We start from the raw sequence: 18,977 nt of genomic DNA, 5'->3' as shown, positions 1-18,977 counted from the left end.
ACTGAAGTCTGCTCGACTGAAATTTCGGGTTCTCACAAAAAATCATTTTCCATTATTATTATTATTATTATTATTATTATTTTTATTTATTTATTTATTTATTTTTTAAAAAAAATGTTTGAGGACTCAATGTTAATTTACTTCTAATTGATTTGGTGAAATCTTATTTAAAATCACAATTATATCTTGATTGTATAATTTTTGTTGACTAAAATTTTTATTTGTGTTTTTTTAAATTTTTATATGATTACATCATATCTAATAAAGAAATACGACCGTTTGTTTGAAAATAACAAAAATTATCATGTTCAGACAATTATTCCAACCATAGAAACATGAGTGCAAAGATCAGACACAAGCATGAATGAATTACACATATATATTGAGTTTATTGAATATTTATCAATAGATGATATCATAGTAATATTAATATAGTAAAAAACCAATCACGAGAGCCATGAAAGTTCATGCATCTACATGATGAAAGGCTCGAAGAGCAAACTCGAAATACGTTTCTTGATTTGAGGGTTCTGATTGCCATGCCCATCTCCATGCTCGTACATATACATCGACATTCTACTTAAATCCGCACCACTTTCCCAAATTTGCACGCAAATTCACAATAATCTTTCTGGTGCAAGTTCTGGTTCATCTTTTTCCAGGCGTTGCGCATCAAACCCCTCACATGCTCTTCTGCCTCTTCTTTGGATGCACCACTTTGATTCATGTAACATTGGATCGATTTCGGCGCATCGACTCTTTCCATCTCCTCCTAGTCAGATCATAAATCATGCATGGGGAAATAAAAAATTAAAATTTGAGTAGAATCCTTTAAAGGGTTGAATATGAAGATGTCGGGAGTTGAAAATACATGTTGGGCCATGCATTTAATAAAGGTAGGTGGCTTGAAAGAAGAAAATGAAAACGCGGTTTTCACACCGAAGGTTCAGATTTTGACATCTATAAATAGATGCATTCTTCGGCATTCTTTGTATCCCATTCTCAAGTTCTTCCTTCTGATCTTGAGTGATCTTCTCTCTTTAATTATTTTTATATATATTTGTGAGATAGATTTTCTCCTATATAAGAGAGTGAGTGTCTTTTTGGAAACACGGAGAGAGGTTGTAATTCTTCAAATATTATAGTGGAATCTTTTGGTCTTGCCCGTGGTTTTTACCCTAATAATTTTAAGGGTTTTCCACGTAAATCTTGGTGTCTATTTTATTCTTCAATTTTTATAGTTTCTATCACGTGATGCCGCACTTAAGACCAACAAGTGGTATCAGAGCCTTGACATAAATTTTTTTAAAATTCTGAGTATGCTCTATGGTTGCAGCTGTGACTGATCTTCCACATCAAAAAAATTTTTTTGAAGATTTTATAAGGCAGGATTCTTGTAGTCAAGATGTCGGCAAAATACGAGATAGAAAAGTTCAATGGGAGCAATTTTTTGCTGTGGAAATTGAAGGTGCAAGAAATTCTGACAAAGGAGCGTTGCTTGGCAGCTATTGGAGATAGACCGACGGATGTCACGAACGATCAAAAGTGGAACGAGACGAATCACAATGTTGTTGCCAATTTGCACTTGGCTATAGCGGATGAAGTTTTGTCAAGTATCTCTGAAATAAAAAGCGCAAAAGTTATTTGGGATACTCTGACAAAATTGTACGAGGTCAAGTCACTACACAACAAAATTTTCCTAAAGAGAAAGCTTTATACTCTTTGGATGGCGGAATCCTCATTGATGACCGACCATATCAACACATTGAATACTCTATTTTCTCGGCTCATGTCTATGGGGCATAAAATAGAGGAAAAAGAACGTGCGGAGCTTCTACTTCAGAGTCTACCAGATTCATACGATCAGCTCATCATCAATGTTACCAACAATGTTCTTTCGAATAATTTAAATTTTGACGATGTCTTAACTGCAGTTCTTGGAGAAGAGAGTCGTCGAAGGAACAAGGAAGATAGGTTGGCAACGTCGAAGCAAGCAGAGGCTTTACCGATGACGAGAGGAAGATTGACGGAGCCTGACTCCAGTGGGAGCCACAGATATGGTAGATCCAAGTCAAGAAGTAAGAAGAAGAATATTTACTGCTTTAAATGTGGCGGTAAAGGGCACTTCAAAAGAGAGTGTACGAAGAGCATCGAAAAGGGATCTCAAGGAAATGTGTCCAGTACTTTAGGCAGTGGTGAAATATTATTCAGCGAAGCAGCAACAGTTGCGGAAGGCAGACACAAATTTTGTGATGCATGGATTATGGATTCAGGAGCGACGTGGCACATGACGTCAAGGAGAGAATGGTTCCATCAGTATGAATCAGTCTCAGAAGGATCTGTATTCATGGAAAATGATCATGCCTTGGAAATAGCTGGGTTCGGTACCATTAAAATCAAAATTTTTGATGGTACTATTCGCATCATAAAGGAGGTACGACATGTGAAGGGCTTGACAAAGAATCTTTTGTCTTTGGGGCAATTGGATGATATTGGGTGCAAAACCCGTATCGAGAAAGGGATCATGAAGATTGTGAAAGGCGCGCTTGTGGTTATGAAGGCGGAAAAGATTGTTGCAAATCTGTATGTATTGTTGGGAAAAACACACAAAGAGGCGGAACTAGCTGTTTTATCAATTGGTTCGGGAGAAGAATCAACAGTGTTGTGGCATAGAAAGCTTGGGCATATGTCAGAACAAGGAATAAAGATTCTCTCTAAACGGAAGCTGTTGCCGGGGCTTACAAAAGTGACTCTACCCTTTTGTGAGCATTGTGTTACCAGTAAACAACACAGATTGAAGTTTGGCACGTCTACTGCCAAAAGCAAAGGAATATTGGAGCTGATTCATTCTGATGTTTGGCAAGCACCGATGGTATCCTTAGGAGGAGCGAGATACTTTGTCTCGTTTATTGATGATTTCTCTAGGAGATTTTGGGTGTATCCAATCAAGAAGAAGTCAGATGTTTTCGAATTCTTCAATGTTTTCAAAGCGCGGGTTGAACTTGATTCTGATAAGAAAATCAAGTGTTTGAGGACTGACAATGGAGGAGAATATACCAGTGATGAATTTGATGCATTCTATCAGCATGAGGGCATCAAAAGACAGTTCACGATGGCTTACACGCCTCAACAGAATGGAGTGGCAGAGCAGATGAACAAGACTTTGTTGGACAGAACAAGGGCCATGTTGAGTACTGCGGGTCTACCAAAGTCATTTTGGGCAGAAGCAGTCAAAACCATTTCTTACATCATCAATCGTTCTCCTTCAGTGGCGATTGATTTGAAGACTCTGATGGAGGTGTGGACTGGCAAGCCAGCTGATTATTCTCGGTTACATACATTTGGAAGTCCGGTGTACGTTATGTACAATGAACAAGAAAGATCGAAGTTGGATTCCAAATCCAGAAAGTGTATCTTCTTGGGCTATGCTGATGGAGTAAAGGGGTTTCGCTTGTGGGATCCTACTGTCCACAAGATTTTCATCAGCAGAGATGTTATCTTCGAGGAAGATAAAATGAAGGGAGACAAAGGCACACAAAATTCAGAAACTACTATCATTCAGGTGGAAAATAAGACAGACAAAGATCAAGTTTCTTGTGAAGCAGTACCAGAGCACGAGGTACAAGAACAAGTTGAGTCAGAGGTTTCCAAAGTGAGGCAGTCAACTCGAGAGAGAAGATCACCAGGTTGGCTTTCAGATTATGTCACTGAAAGCAACATTGCATATTGTCTATTAACAGAGGATGGTGAGCCATCGAGTTTCCATGAGGCTACTCAAAGCTCGGATGTATCCCTGTGGATGACAGCGATGCAGGAAGAATTGGAAGCATTGAACAGGAATAAAACTTGGGATTTTGTTACACTACCACAAGGGAGGAAAGCTATCGATAACAGATGGGTCTATAAGATCAAGCGTGATGGCAATAACCAAGTGGAGCGGTATCGTGCAAGATTGGTTGTCAAAGGGTACGCTCAGAAAGAAGGTATTGACTTCAATGAGATATTTTCTCCTGTGGTTCGACTTTCAACAGTCAGGGTAGTATTGGCATTGTGTGAGGTTTTTGACCTACATCTAGAACAACTAGATGTGAAAATGAGATTTCTTCATGGCGATCTTTAAGAAGAAATCTATATACTCCAGCCAGAAGATTTTGCAAAAAGGGCAAAGAGAACTTGGTTTGCAGGTTGAACAAATCTCTGTACGGTCTCAAACAGGCACCGAGGTGTTGGTACAAGAGATTTGATTCCTATATCATGAGCCTTGGGTACAACTGACTCAGTGCAGACCCTTATACGTATTTCAAGAGGTCTGGTGATGATGATTATATTATTTTGCTGTTGTACGTGGACGACATGTTGGTAGCAGGCCCCAACAAAGATCGGGTCCAAGAATTGAAGGCACAGTTGGCTAGGGAATTTGATTTGAAGGACTTGGGACCAGTAAACAAGATTCTAGGGATGCAAGTTCACCGAGACAGAAGTAATAAGAAGATTTGGCTTTCCCAGAAAAATTATTTGAAGAAAGTTTTGCAGCGCTTCAACATGCAAGATAGTAAGCCAGTTTCAACGCCTTTTCATATTAACTTCAAGTTATCTTCTGAGATGTGTCCTAGCAGTGAAGCAGAGAATATGGAGATGTCTCGAGTACCATATGCATCAGCAGTGAGAAGTTTAATGTTTGCTATGATCTGTACTAGACCAGACATTGCACAAGCACTGGGAGCGGTTAGTCGGTATATGGCAAATCCTGGACAAGAGCATTGGAGCACGGTTAAGAGGATCCTTAGATACATTAAGGGTACCTCGGATGCTGCATTATATTTTGGAGGATCAAATTTTACACTCAGGGGCTATGTGGATTCAGACTATGCGGGTGATCCAGATAAAAAAAAAATCTACTATTGGTTATGTGTTTACAGTTGTAGGAGGTGCAGTCAGCTGGGTTTCAAAATTGCAAACAGTTGTTGCATTATCTACAACAGAGGCAGAATACATGGCAGCTACTCAAGCTTGCAAGGAGGCAATATGGATTAAAAGGTTATTGGAGGAGCTTGGGCACAAACAAGAAAAGATTCATCTGTTTTGTGACAGTCAGAGTGTCTTGCACATTGCAAGAAATCCAACCTTTCATTCCAGGACTAAACACATTGGAGTTCAATTTCACTTTGTTCAGGAAGTAGTAGAGGAAGGAAGTGTGGATATGCAGAAAATCCATACGAAGGATAACATTGCTGATATTCTGACCAAGCCAGTGAGTACAGAAAAGTTTGAATGGTGTAGATCCTCAAGTGGCCTAGCAAAAACGTAAGCAGCAGGAAAAGGCAAGATTGAAAGGATGTGTAGAGATGTGTTTGATTCTCAATCAAATCTCCAAGTGGGAGAAATGTCGGGAGTTGAAAATACATGTTGGGCCATGCATTTAATAAAGGTAGGTGGCTGTTGAAAGAAGAAAATGAAAACGCGGTTTTCACACCGAAAGTTCAGATTTTGACATCTATAAATAGATGCATTCTTCGGCATTCTTTGTATCCCATCCTCAAGTTCTTCCTTCTGATCTTGAGTGATCTTCTCTCCTTAATTATTTCTATATATATTTGTGAGATAGATTTTTTCTTGTATAAGAGAGTGAGTGTCTTTTTGGAAACACAGAGAGAGGTTGTAATTCTCCAAATATTATAGTGGAATCTTTTGGTCTTGCCCGTGGTTTTTACCCTAGAATAAAATAGACACCAAGATTTACGTGGAAAACCCCTAAAATTATTATAGTGTAATCTTTTGGTCTTGCCCGTGGTTTTTACCCTAATAATTTTAGGGGTTTTTCACGTAAATCTTGGTGTCTATTTTATTCTTCAATTTCCATAGTTTCTATCACGTGATGCCGCACTTGGGACCAACACAAGAAAGTGTATATATATAATTGCTAGTGCAAGCATATATATACGTACATTGGACGTTCCCAGATCATTAGCGAGCCGAAAAATGGTTCCCGACCATCGAATCAAATCATTGTGTTCCAATAATATTTGAGCAGACTCCTTATGCGATTGATTTGTCTTTAAGATAAAGGCACAGTCCAGCATCAATTGACAGCCTACCGAAATCCAAGCGATGTTTATATATTCATCAAAGCCTAGCGCATAATCGTTGGCGAACCATTTTGCCTCTTGTAGAAATACTTGGCTTAGATTTTTCCACTGTAGGAACTCAAAATGAAACCGTCTCGTGTTACAAATAATCATGCATAGGTGCACACATTCAGAGAAAGTTGATAATTAATCTTACCAATTTTCTTAGATGACGAATGATGACAAGTCCTTGTTCTTTGAGAACATGATAGGCTGTTTCATCAACCAAATCATCAAGTGCTAGATAGCACAATCCCATGTATTCAGGCAGTTGGTTCATACTTTAAATATCCCATCTGAATAAAATATTAACAAACATGAAATTTAAATCAATTCAACTACGCGTATGATTAATATTTTAAGAGAAAAAATAGAGTATGCAACTTAATGATAAAGTTATGATCAGTTGATTGAAGTGCCGAGTCCTTACCTTTGAATAACATCATGCAAGAGCTGTATTTCTTCCAAGGTAGCATAGACATCAAATATATCATTTATAATCGTTATAAACACAAAAATCTTTGCAAGAGTAATTCTTGAGTATCCATTCTGAGGGCCGGAGATCCAATCGATGTTCCAAAAGTAACACTACACAAGTCTATCCTTGCAAAAGGTAGCTTTTCAGCATGCCCTGTACTCTTCCACCACCTGTGAGAAAGGCCAATGTTAGACATAGTTTTAATTGACATGTTTTGATTATTTTGGTCTGTGATATTATCTAGATTTGTTAGGTGTTTTGATTTGTTTGGATTGATAATGTATAGTTGTTTATGATAAATATTGCTATCTTCATATTATCATTTGATATATGATTAGAAGATAATCTTATGTTTATAATAATCTTTAAGCATAATTGCTGAGAAAGTGTCCAGGTACATGAAACAAGTTATCAAGAGTATCAAGGGAATATAAATTTGATATTGATAAGTGGCGAATCTATCTCTTGAAAAAGACTCATGATATATCTGCAGAATGTTCAACTATATTATGAGCGTAATACATCATTGAGGGTGTGGGACGAATTCTGGAGAAAAAAAAAACGTTTTGTTCTACTAAGTGTCCCGAAACCCTGTGAGACAAGCTGAGAAAAGTATCACAAAAATACATTCTGAGTTGAGGGTGCAATCTTGATCGTGGTACAGACTTACAAGTGAATACTGTGATTCATTCCTCGGGAGAGGAAGATGATGTTCTTGGGGGAGAACAGTCAATGGCTTTGAAGGGATTTCAAGTAAAACGGATCAAAGACGAGTGATACTCGTCAAATGAATTTTCTGATGGTGTTCTTCGTTAAGGCGTCATGAACAAGAGTGAGTCTTGTGTGCTTTGAATAATTCCTTTATTTGATTGTAACACTTTGATACTTTAGTGAATTCATTTGAAATTTGGGCGTGGCCCCATAGATGTAAATCTTTCAACTGAACTACGTTAAAATCTTGTGTCTTTATTTTTTATTCTGCTGCGTGCTTATCATAGAAATAATACTAATATAAAAAACACATAAACTAAAAATTGTCTTGTATAAAATTGGAGAAAACATGTCATAATATATGACAATATATGCTGTAATTTTTTTTTAAAGTCTAGAAATGTATTCTCCACTGTTTTGTGTCCAAAAATTTGTCCCAGACTTTTTTTTTTTTTTTTTTTTCTGTAGGGCTAATTTAGGTTGAGTATTACTATGCTATCTTGCATGTTAATTTAGAAAATCATAGGTATATGGTACTACAATTATTCACTAAAATAAATATTTCTAATTAAATTAATTATGATTGTTTTGTTATTATTTTGTACCTGATATTGTGTTCAGATCTTGTTGTATGACCTATAAGTTTTTGAAAGTAGGTGTTGAGTGATTTTTTGCAGATTGGTTATACAAAAAATGGAGAAAGAATGGATGTCAAAGAATAGATTATCACCTGAATATGGTATTGGAGTAGAGTCTTTCTTGAAATTTACATTGAAGAACACAGACGATCCTGATGCAATCCCTTGCCCATGTGCAAGATGTGCTAATATAAAGAAGAAAAATGTTCAAACTATAAGAGCACATTTGTACAGTAATGGGATAGATTTGACATACCACACATGGATATGGCATGAAGAAAGATGTACGAGTAAGAACTCAATGAATTTATGATAGATTAATTTGGTTCTGGCATGCAGATCACTTAGCTTCTTCCAATGACAATGGATTAAAAAAAAAAAGTGGGCCGGTTTTGCTTGATTATGAAAATGAGAATTTTAATGCTAGCAAGGCTAGTTCGTTTCTTTCTGGGGGAGGCCCTTTTTCTTGCTAGAATTGTGGCTGATTTTGTTTTGTTTTAACTCACAATCGCAGGTGCAATTCTGTTGTAGGAGTTGATTTAAGGTCTCATGCAAATGCTCCTATGAGACGGTCTCAAGGGTCATTTTTATGAGACGGATCTCTTGTATGGGTTATCCATTAAAAAGTATTACAATTTATGTCAAAAGTATTACTTATTATTATAAATATGGGTAGGGTTGACCCGTCTCACGGATGAGACCGTCTCACAGGAGTGTTACTCATCCACAAAATATCAAATCGCAAAAATACCAAAAATTATTTCATAATTACGGAAACATTAATGATCCAAAAATAGCTATTTTCAGCATCTACTATTCATTAAAATGAACTTTATAAACCTATAAAAAATGAGAAAATTTTAAATTTCATTTTAATTTTCTAACAAAAATATTTTTTAAAAATTCGACTTCGACATTCATGCAACGCCTACACACATAAGGCTACTTTGGATTATATAATATCCTTGAATTTCTTAAGAAATAAGGTTAAACTCCCCCACCCAACAAAAAAAAAAGTAGAAATATATCCGCTCCAACAAAAAAAATCTCGCTTTATTGATACTTTAAATAGATTCCAAGCAAATACTTTATAGTTTAAATATTTATTTTCTTGTTTTATCTTGATCAATATTATATTATAAGAAACAAAAAGGCCAAAAAGTGTGGAAATGCAAAATGCTTGAAAACAAGTTAATTTCGTGTATTATTTTCTAGTGGGACACGTAATGAAGACATTTTTAGTTCCCATTTCCCAGGATTGTCAGGTGTTCACACCGCACACGCACTCGACATTTGTTGAGCTTCTAGCTCTTTACACGAAGTCGTCGCTAACTAATAAAATCAACTATCCTTGTGTTTAAATCTGAGTTGTCAATTATATTTTAAACAATTCAAAGCACAAATTAGTTATTTTATGGGCAACTTGTAGATAACTCCCTAAATCAAACATAACTTTCAATTTACTCCCTATATTTGTCTTTCCGAAAATGCTCTTGTCGTTATTTTAATCATTATTATTTCTTGAATTATCAAATGTGGAATCGGATTCAAAATCTGATTCACTTGATTCATCAAGATAATAAATATTTTCATCGTCGGATGAAAATTCAATTGTTTCTACGGGATAGAATCCAATAGTATATATTTCTTCAAGAAGTTTAATTTTATTTTTCTTTTCGTTTCGTTTTGGATATTCATTCGCATAATGTCCTTCTTCGTTGCACAACCAATATGTGCAATTCTTTTCTTTACCCTTTGGGCAAGGTGGTTTTTTGTTTTCAAACTTTTTATAAAATTTTATTTTATAAAGTTTTCTGAAGAAATTCTTTTTAAATTTCTTTTTCTTATAGGGAATAAATTTCTTATTAAAAGATTTATAAGGTTTATTAAATTTATTCTGTTTCTGTCGTTTTAAATATTTGTGTGACATGTTTGTTTTGCAACCGTATTCTTTTACTGTGAATTCCATTTTGTCACAACAAAGTTTATTGTTTTGTTTGTAGGATTTAGAGATTCTTTTATTTAGTGTTACTTCATGACATTTCTTTGTTATTATGTCTTTGATGAATTTAATAGCTCCTCCTAAAGTTTTAGCATAAGGACTAGTTAAGAATTCATCTTTACTGTGTATAGGTATATTAGGTATCTTATTAAAGATACTTAGTTTATAATGTTCATTTTTATCAGCATCTATTAATTGATAATAGTTTGTTTCATAATCACAAATAAATTCTTCTAATTAACATAAATTGCATAATTTAATATTATCTAATATAAAGATTGCTCTATTTTGTTCTATATTCTTAGCTACCAAATTAGCATCATTATTAGAAACTCCTAAAAATTTTTGGTACAAGGCATCAACAAATAGTTCGAAATATCGATGTCCTGTCATTCCTTGTGGTAGATTAGTAATTACTAGGTTTTCAGCCCAAGTTCTTACTGCTCCTACCAGTGTCATTTTTATCATCCCATGAGTTAAAACCTGAATATTCTCACTTTTGTCTAATAATGATGTTAATTGAATTTGTACTGATAGTTCATTTGCCCAATGATCTATCTTTGATTTTTTTTCTTTGGCTGTTGAACAACCTAAATCTAAGATATTCTGTTTCACAAATCCTGATGTTTTTGATTCTCTAAGAATATTTCTAACATTTTTATAAGATCCAGAGTATTGGTCTCTGTTATATTTAAATTCTTCATCATCTCTTCCACCACTACCTTCTACATTCGTTCGTAGATTTAATCGTGGTCTAGAATCATCTTCAGATTCTGATTCTGAAATATCCATATCTCTTTATTGTTCTGAGTCCTGATGTGAATGATATAATTCTTCTGTATTTACTCCTATTTGTTCAAAATCAGATGAGTCGGTTTCACTAAACATCTCCATACTTATGTTTGCCATAACTAAGGGGATTTCTATACCATGATTCAATTTTGAATGGTGGTTCTTCCTCCATTTTTCTTTTTTCTTTATCTATTGGAAGAACTTCCTTAAGATAGTTTAATATTTTATTACTATGTCTTTCTTGTTCAATTATTAATCTAGTCGTTGCTAAATCAATATATTCTTTGAAATTCTTCTCTAATTCTTGTATTGATAGATTGATCTTATTAATATTATTTTCTAAATCTCCTAGATCTTTTTCTAATTTTATTAAGAACGTCATTGCGATGAGGTTGACTCATTAACAATAGCTTGTTTAATTTTAAGAATATTTTGATTCATGGTTCCAATCTTATCAAGAATATCTTCATCATTTCTAGCAAATGATAATGATTTTCATGGTACAGACTGTTTTGTGATTTGGAGGTCATCTGAACTCTATCTTTTATAGGAATTTATTTTTTCAATAAATGCTTTTCGAGGGTGTTCAATTCTTGTAATATTTTCAAACATTCTTTCAACAGAAATAGTTGGTTTTGTTGAAATTATTCCTGTTTGAGAATTATTACTTATTGCTAAACCGACAACATAGTTTATATTGATCGGATGGTTTTCTGTTAACATAAGATTATTTCTATAAAAGTTATAATCTAATGTTAAAACGTCATTTATGTTTTTATCAAAAAGAGATATATTGTATTGTGGATAAATACAAAATTTCATTTTTTTATAACATAAATTTCCTTCAATTTTTCCAAGGATAGAATCCTCGAAATTACGTATTCTTTTGTCACGAACTATTATTTCAATTGGTGTATCTATTCCTTCTCGGTAGTGAGCTGATATTATTATTTCAATTCCTCCGATATGAACATATTTCAGTTCAGATCGTTCTTTTTCACTGGCTTTTGTCATGATGGTATTAATATCTTGAGTTGTTAATAACTTCAGAGTATTAAACCTTGATTCGTTATTTATTTTACAAGATCGTTCTTTTGTACGAATCGAATAATAAATTAAATTTTTTCTGGGATTAATAAAATTTGAAATCTTACTTAGTATTCCTGGTTGGTCTATTAGATTTGTTTTTAAATTAGAAAACCCTGTTTTCTGTATTTCAGCAAACTTACTTTGATTGAATATAATATTCAAATTATACTCTTGGTTTTCTTCAGATTCTTCAGATTCATCGACCAGGTTATTTTGATTTGGAATTGTTACTTCTGTCATTTTAACAGATGATAGAACTTCTTAATTTTCTTAAGGATATTAAAAGCCTTTTTGTTGAATCTATCTGTTCTAATAAATTCTGAAAATCTTCAAAACTATCAATTGAAGATTGACAATTTTTAAGATGTTTCAAATTGTTTTCACAATTTTCTATATCAAAATTTATATTTTGAGAATATAAATTAAAGATATTCATTTTTGTATTTTCATACATTTTCCATTTAGTAAAAATTGTTACTTTTATTATTTTGTTTTGTTGATCGAATTTCGATAACAAAGTTTGTTCTTATTCATAACATATTGTTATGTCTTTAATTTCATCGTTTTCAGAAATTTGAATTATCATTTTCCAGTTGCTTGAAAAATGTTCTTTTTTATGATTTTTGAAATAAAAGGTTTGGAGATCTTTTATTTTATTCCATAATTGATCTATTTGACGTAAATCTTTTAGTAAGATTATTTTATCAAATAAATTTTTAATCTCAATATCTAAAGTTAATCCAGACATTAATAATTTGCTTAATTTAAGCTCTGATACCAGGTTGCGGAATTCTTCAAATTCTTATGAATTTTCTTATTCATGGATTTACAGATCTGATTCATGGATTTACAGATCTGATTCATTTATAACAGATAAATGTTTTCATATGAGTTTGGTTCCATTCATGGATTATTAATACAAATTTTAGTTGATAAATTGATTCAAATATGGTTAAATCAGAAGTATTTAAATGATATTCACGAAATGTATCATATTCATGATCATCTTCTATTTCGAATCAGTTTTTTATTATTAATCTTCCATTTCTTATAAAGGTGATGACATGATTAATGTATTTTGACTATTTCTTTGAATTAAGGGCTGCAGGAGGTTTAGGAAGGTTACCTTGTTTGAATGAATCTTGGTTTTGAGCAGAGGCCAAATCCTTGCTTTCCCTTAACGATCACTTGATCAACTGGTACTTGCTCTATGGATCTCCAGGTTTACTCTTAACCATGAATATTCAATGATTGGTTTCCAACCTTATCCTCCTTACGCCCTGTTTGTTTAGTTATTAGCCATAAGGCTTATTTTGCTTCTGATTTTATGTTTCTTAGTTTCTGATAGTTTTCATACGTCTTGTATGAACCAGATTGTAAGAAACTTTAAGAAGAGAGAGATACTCAAACTTCACTTCTTCTTTTACAGCACAAAACATCTCCTTTTATAGGCGTGGATAAACTCATACATAATTAAAAATAAAAGAAAAGAGGGGGACCACCCGACACTACATAATGGAAACAACTCATTTTACATCTGAGTGGATGCATTTAACATGTGGTGTGGTCCACGATTTCATTTGTTTTTACATTGTGCATTCGGACCATTTCTTTATTGGTTTGTCTTCTTTGACAGCTGGTTTGTCTTCTTTGACATCTGCTTCTTCTGTCTGAATGGGTTGGCAATGTCCACATTTGTGAGTGGAAATCATTGTTCTTAGTCTTTGACATAACATTTGTTGGGTTTTTCGGGTCATGTCAACTCTTGCTTCATAGATTGGAGCTTCGAATTGAGATAACATGGCTTGTTCTTTCTTTTGGATTGTCTCCTTGTGTCCAGTGGTTAATAAAATTTTACTGGTTGCAAAATTTATTTTAACCTTTGAGTTTCCATCAATCTTTCCTGTCTTTGAGATCATATCAATCAATGTCTTTATTCTTATCTCAGGAAGTGTTGAGATATCCATTACTGGTTTCTCTTCATTTGATCCTTCGAATAAGAACTTGTCTTTTTGTTTTCGACATTGAATATATACCATTGGTTGATAGAATTTGTTATCATCCCAATCTGGAAGGGTTGAGTGAATACTCAATGTTAATACTGGATCGTCCTTAAAGACTGCTTTCTTGAACTGGATGATTCTATTTCTCAACTGATATGGAAATAGTTCTATTTCTTGATTGTTGGGACTGACTTCCAATCCACTTAATAATCCATTTGAAAAGAATCTTGCGACTTCATGCGCTGGAGCACCTTGCAGTGTTCTTGCTCTTGATATGCTCTGTGTGTCACAAGTTTGTAGCCAAGATTCTGCAGATGGTTTGGCTATTCTCAAATAGTTTAGTGTTTTAAAGAATTCAGTCTTGAGTTTTTCTGAAAAATTTGTTTTTTCAAAAATTGGTTTTTGTGGTCGCAGATTGACCATCTTTCTTTCTTTCTTTTCAAGGGCACTTTTAAACGTCCTTTCTTCTTTTTTATTTTTCTCGGTGCTGGCTGTGTCCACCGGTTCTTTTTTCTTTTCTTTTTCTTTGTCAGTGTTGGCTGTGACCACTAACTGTTTCTCTTTTATCTCCATTATTTTGTCAAATGGAGTTGCCATTTTGATTGGTGTTCTTGGTGAGGATGATGATGATGAAGTTATCATCTTTTCTTCTGTCTTTTGAATTTTTCTACTCAAATTCCTTTCTTTTAGTTGAGGAATTTGAATTTCTTCCTGCAATTCAATCAATTGTTCTTTTAATTGACTTAGTTGCTCCATCTTGATTATACTCTGCACAAGAAAACATATTTATATATATAATGGTTAGTAAAATAACTCTTTTCGTGAGTAATTCGGATAGTTTTATTATGCGTATCATTGCATTTATAAATTCTTTTGCAAGAATTGAATCAATCTTAAATTGATTATTTTACTCAAAGAGTAATTTATGTTTCTGAATATAAATCTCATTTCATTAATTTATATTCCCCATGCTTTTTGAGGCATGTTCGGATGACTGAAAGTCATAAAATAATTCATGTTTCTGAATATAAATCTCATTTCATCAATTTATATTCCCCATGCTTTCTGAGACATGTTCGGATGACTCACAGTCATTTTGTGGATCACTTAGGATCTCCTTTGTTATTCCGTTACTACAGATAGTATAGTTTGGATGAAGTTCTCTGGTTAATGCGTCGGGTAATGAATTATCCGTTCCTTTGACATGTTGGATCTCGAACTGATAATGGTTCAATTCCAATTGCCATCTAATTAGCTTTGCTGCATTTCTCCCTGCATTTCTTGATATTTTCCTTGTCTTGAAATATGTTAAATTCATATTATCTGTTCTTACTAAAAACGGTTTAGAAATAAGATAAATTTCATAAGTTCTAATTGTGAATATTAAAGCTAATAATTCTTTTTCATTCGAATGATAATTTAATTGTGCACCTTGAAAAGTTCCTGATGTATAGTTGCATAATTCTTCATTATTTCTAGTAGCTGTTTTAGTAAGTTCTTCTAAATTTCTTTCTCCAGTATAAGCTTTTAAACATGCTCCCCAGTATTCATCTGAAGCGTCTGTTTCAATTATTATTATATCTTTATTTGAAGGAAAATATAATTCAGGAAGATTACTAATTATTTTCTTTTTAATAGTGTCTATGTAATTAGTATCTTCTTTCGACCATTTTCACTTATATTCCTGTTTAAGTTTTACCTGAAGAGGTTTTCTGATTTCTGTAAGTTTCTTAATGTAATTTCCAGAATAAGTTAATAATCCTAAAAATCTTCTTAATTGATCTTTATCCTTGATTTCACTTGGAAAATCATGAATTTTCTTAAGTATATGCGGTTTTAAACAATGTTTTCCATCTTCTTTTTGTAATCCTAAATAATTTATTTTTGTTTTGAATAATTGTGCTTTCTTTTCAGAAAGTATAATTTCATCTTTATGACAAATATCTAAAACTGTCATGAGATCTTTATAATGTTGATCTAGTGTTTTTGAATAAATTAATATGTCATCTATATAAACACAACAAAAATCTATATATGATTTAAAAGATTCATCCATATATCTTTGAAAGATACCTGGTGCTTGTTTAAGTCCGAAAGGTAATACAGTCCATTGATACTGTCCTTTTGGACAACTGAATGCTGTAAGTAATTGTGTTTGTGGTTCTAGTTGAATTTGCCAGAATCCTGATTTACAATCTAAACTGGAAAAATATTTCATTTCTCCTATATAAGATAGTAAATCATTCTTATTTGGGATATAATATCCATCCATAATTGTTGCTTTATTCATCTTTCGATAATCAATTACCATTCTTTTCTTATCAGTATCTTTCTTACTGACATAAAAGGCTGGTGAAGAGTGTGGACTTTTACTAGGGATGATTATCTTAAGTTTTAATAATTCTTGAACTTCTTTTTCAAATATTTTTACATCATCCATGTTACATCTTCTTGGTGCTTCACGGATTGTGATATTAGGGTCTTTGAGTTTTATTGAAGCAATGAATTGTTTTCTTTTCTTAATTTTGTCCTGAGGATTTTCAGAACATATATCATGAAATTTTCTCATGATTTCTTTTTCAGGATTAATCGTTAAAATATTTTCTATTTTTAGTTCTATTGGATTTGTATTTCGTTTATGAAAATTCTTTGTAAATCCTTCATTTCCTACGCGAAATGCTATTCGTATTTTGGGAATGTAAATCATTGATGACCCTTTGTTTAAAGTTAAGTGATCTTCAAATTGTGTAAAGGGAAGATATTCTCTTAAAAAGTTATTTCTTATTATATTGTCCATTCCTGATTCTATTTGATATATAATGGGTATTACAAATTTTGTTTCTTCTATTTCTATTTTTAATTTTTTTGCTACTGTATTAAGCATGATTATTGATCCATCTCCTATTCGAAATTTTAATCCTTTATCATATTTCTTCCAATAATGATTTGGAAGTATATACTTGCTTCCTAAACACATACTTGCTCCTGTATCAACATAAGCATGCATATGATATGGTTTATGTTCTTTGATTTTAATTTGAATTTTTATATATATACTATTTGGATTAGTTTTGTTTTTATTATCCATTCTCTTATTTTTTTTTTGTAAGAGATAAGGGTAAAATTGGTATTTAGAAACAAAAGTTTCTCTCTCCAGGGAGTTGAAAGTAAGTTTTATTTATGTAGGGATTTATAAATAAGTTATAAAGTGTTTTAGGGAGTGATTGACAATTAACCCTTATTTTATTCACAATTATTTTTTGGGATGATAGAACATATCAATCACTCACATAAAATGACGGATGGATAATCATAATGTACGAGAAAAAAATAATAACAGAGATACAATAAATATCGTGTACAATAATATCGTGAGATTTTGTTATTTTATCGCAAGATTTGTATTTAATTTATCGTGAGATTTATATAAATAAATTTTTTATTGAATTTTTGGTGTTGTAAGGGTTGGTGTACAAATTTCGTTGTACATGTATCATCACTTCAAGAAAAATAGCCTTGTCCAGCTTTCTAAGGAGTGTCCGAGTTGGTGAAAGAAATAAGTATTTAAAACATAATGAAAAATTCGATTTTTCATGCGAATATTTTATCGAATGAACGTTTCGGGTTAACATGATTTGATTGATATTGTGTTAGTCCAAAGGTTAACCAGTACACTGTTTACAGAACGCTCTTGTAGTAGACGATCGTAGGCCCAATTAAAGCGTATTTAACAGCCGTTGGTAAATTAACATTAACCGCTCTAATATAATAGTTTTTAGAGAGGTTTGAAAGTGCTTGAAAAATTTAATATTTTAGAGCGGTAAATTAACCGCTTTAATAGAGCTCTTTAAGTGCGATTTATAAACGACCTAAAAAGATCATATTAGAGCGGTTGATGACCGCTTGTGTAAACTTTCAATTGTAGCTGTGTTTGGAACCGATGTAAAAGATACATGCAAGAGCGATTCTTGTAAACGCTTTATTAAAACTATTTAGGAGCGGTTAAAAACCGCTCCTAAATATCTGTTGACCGCTCCTAGATATCTGTTTGGAATCATTTGCACACATTTAACCCTTTGACAGCCAAATTCCATTACAATCTCGATCGATTGATTAACAACAACAAATAAACCAATCAAAAACATCCACATTTCATTCCACAAAATCACAAGATACTCCTTACAAACCAATTGAAAAATAACACAGTTTGTTTATAATGATACCATAAACAAAAGTATTCATCCATTCCTTTAAACTCCTCTCTAACTACTACTCTCTCGATTCGATGATGATTGATGTCCACGAGTATTTTCGGAAGCATTTGACATGTGTTGTTGCATAATATCTGTCATCATCACAGCCATCTACAAAAATAAATTTGATTTTAAAGCATTATGCACTTTTACAAGTAATTTTTAATAACTCATTTGTGAACTTTAAATTCTTTATTTTACTTGTGCTGGTAAAGATTCAGGTCCACGTGATCCCCCGGAACCTCCACTCATCATGCTTTGCATGAAACGTGTTAAATTTTGCAGTTGTTGTTCTTGCATCTGTCTCATCATTATCTCTATTTCGGTTTGTCGTCGTGCCTCTCTCTCTGCTTCCCTCGCTTCTATTTTGGTTCGTCTTTTTTCTTCTCGCTCTACTTCACGTGGCTCCATTTCTGCTTGGCGCTGTGCTTCTCGCACCTCTAGTTCTGCTTGTTGTATTGCTTCCCTTGCTTCTAGTTCTATTATTTTATCATCCATTTTCTTGAACTTCTCGGTAACATCTGAATCATAGTCATAACCATGGTAATGTCTACGCTTAAATTGCTCAGGAAAAACTTGGCTAGGCAATGCCCCGGCTCTCAAACATCAAACACGACCAGAATGCTCAGGCCCGAATACATCACTATATCAAAATAATGTGATTAATATTATTGAGTTAATCATAACTTTAAAAAAAGTAAAATGTATTACCGAAATGCTGCCTCATGCACTTCTCTTGGTTGTGTTCTCTCAGGCTTGTTTTGGAGATGACGTTGCACAGCCTCTTCCAATAAAGTCTTGCAAAAAAATTAAACTTTGTTAATAAAGTTAAAAAAATATTGAAGTTGTTTTAAAACTAGAAAAAAATTATTACCTCGTATCACAC

General features: G+C 33.1%; 1 pseudogene; it reads right to left on the bottom strand.

Annotated features, from left to right (window-relative positions):
- Positions 1 to 320: 320 nt before the first annotated feature.
- LOC140864238 ((R)-linalool synthase TPS5, chloroplastic-like) lies at positions 321 to 7,409 on the bottom strand (annotated as a pseudogene).
- Positions 7,410 to 18,977: the final 11,568 nt, after the last annotated feature.

This window comes from Henckelia pumila, chromosome 4 (genome assembly GCF_033568475.1).
Source record: "Henckelia pumila isolate YLH828 chromosome 4, ASM3356847v2, whole genome shotgun sequence".
NCBI classification, from domain to species: domain Eukaryota; kingdom Viridiplantae; phylum Streptophyta; class Magnoliopsida; order Lamiales; family Gesneriaceae; genus Henckelia; species Henckelia pumila.
This window is presented reverse-complemented; position numbering and strand designations above follow the sequence as displayed.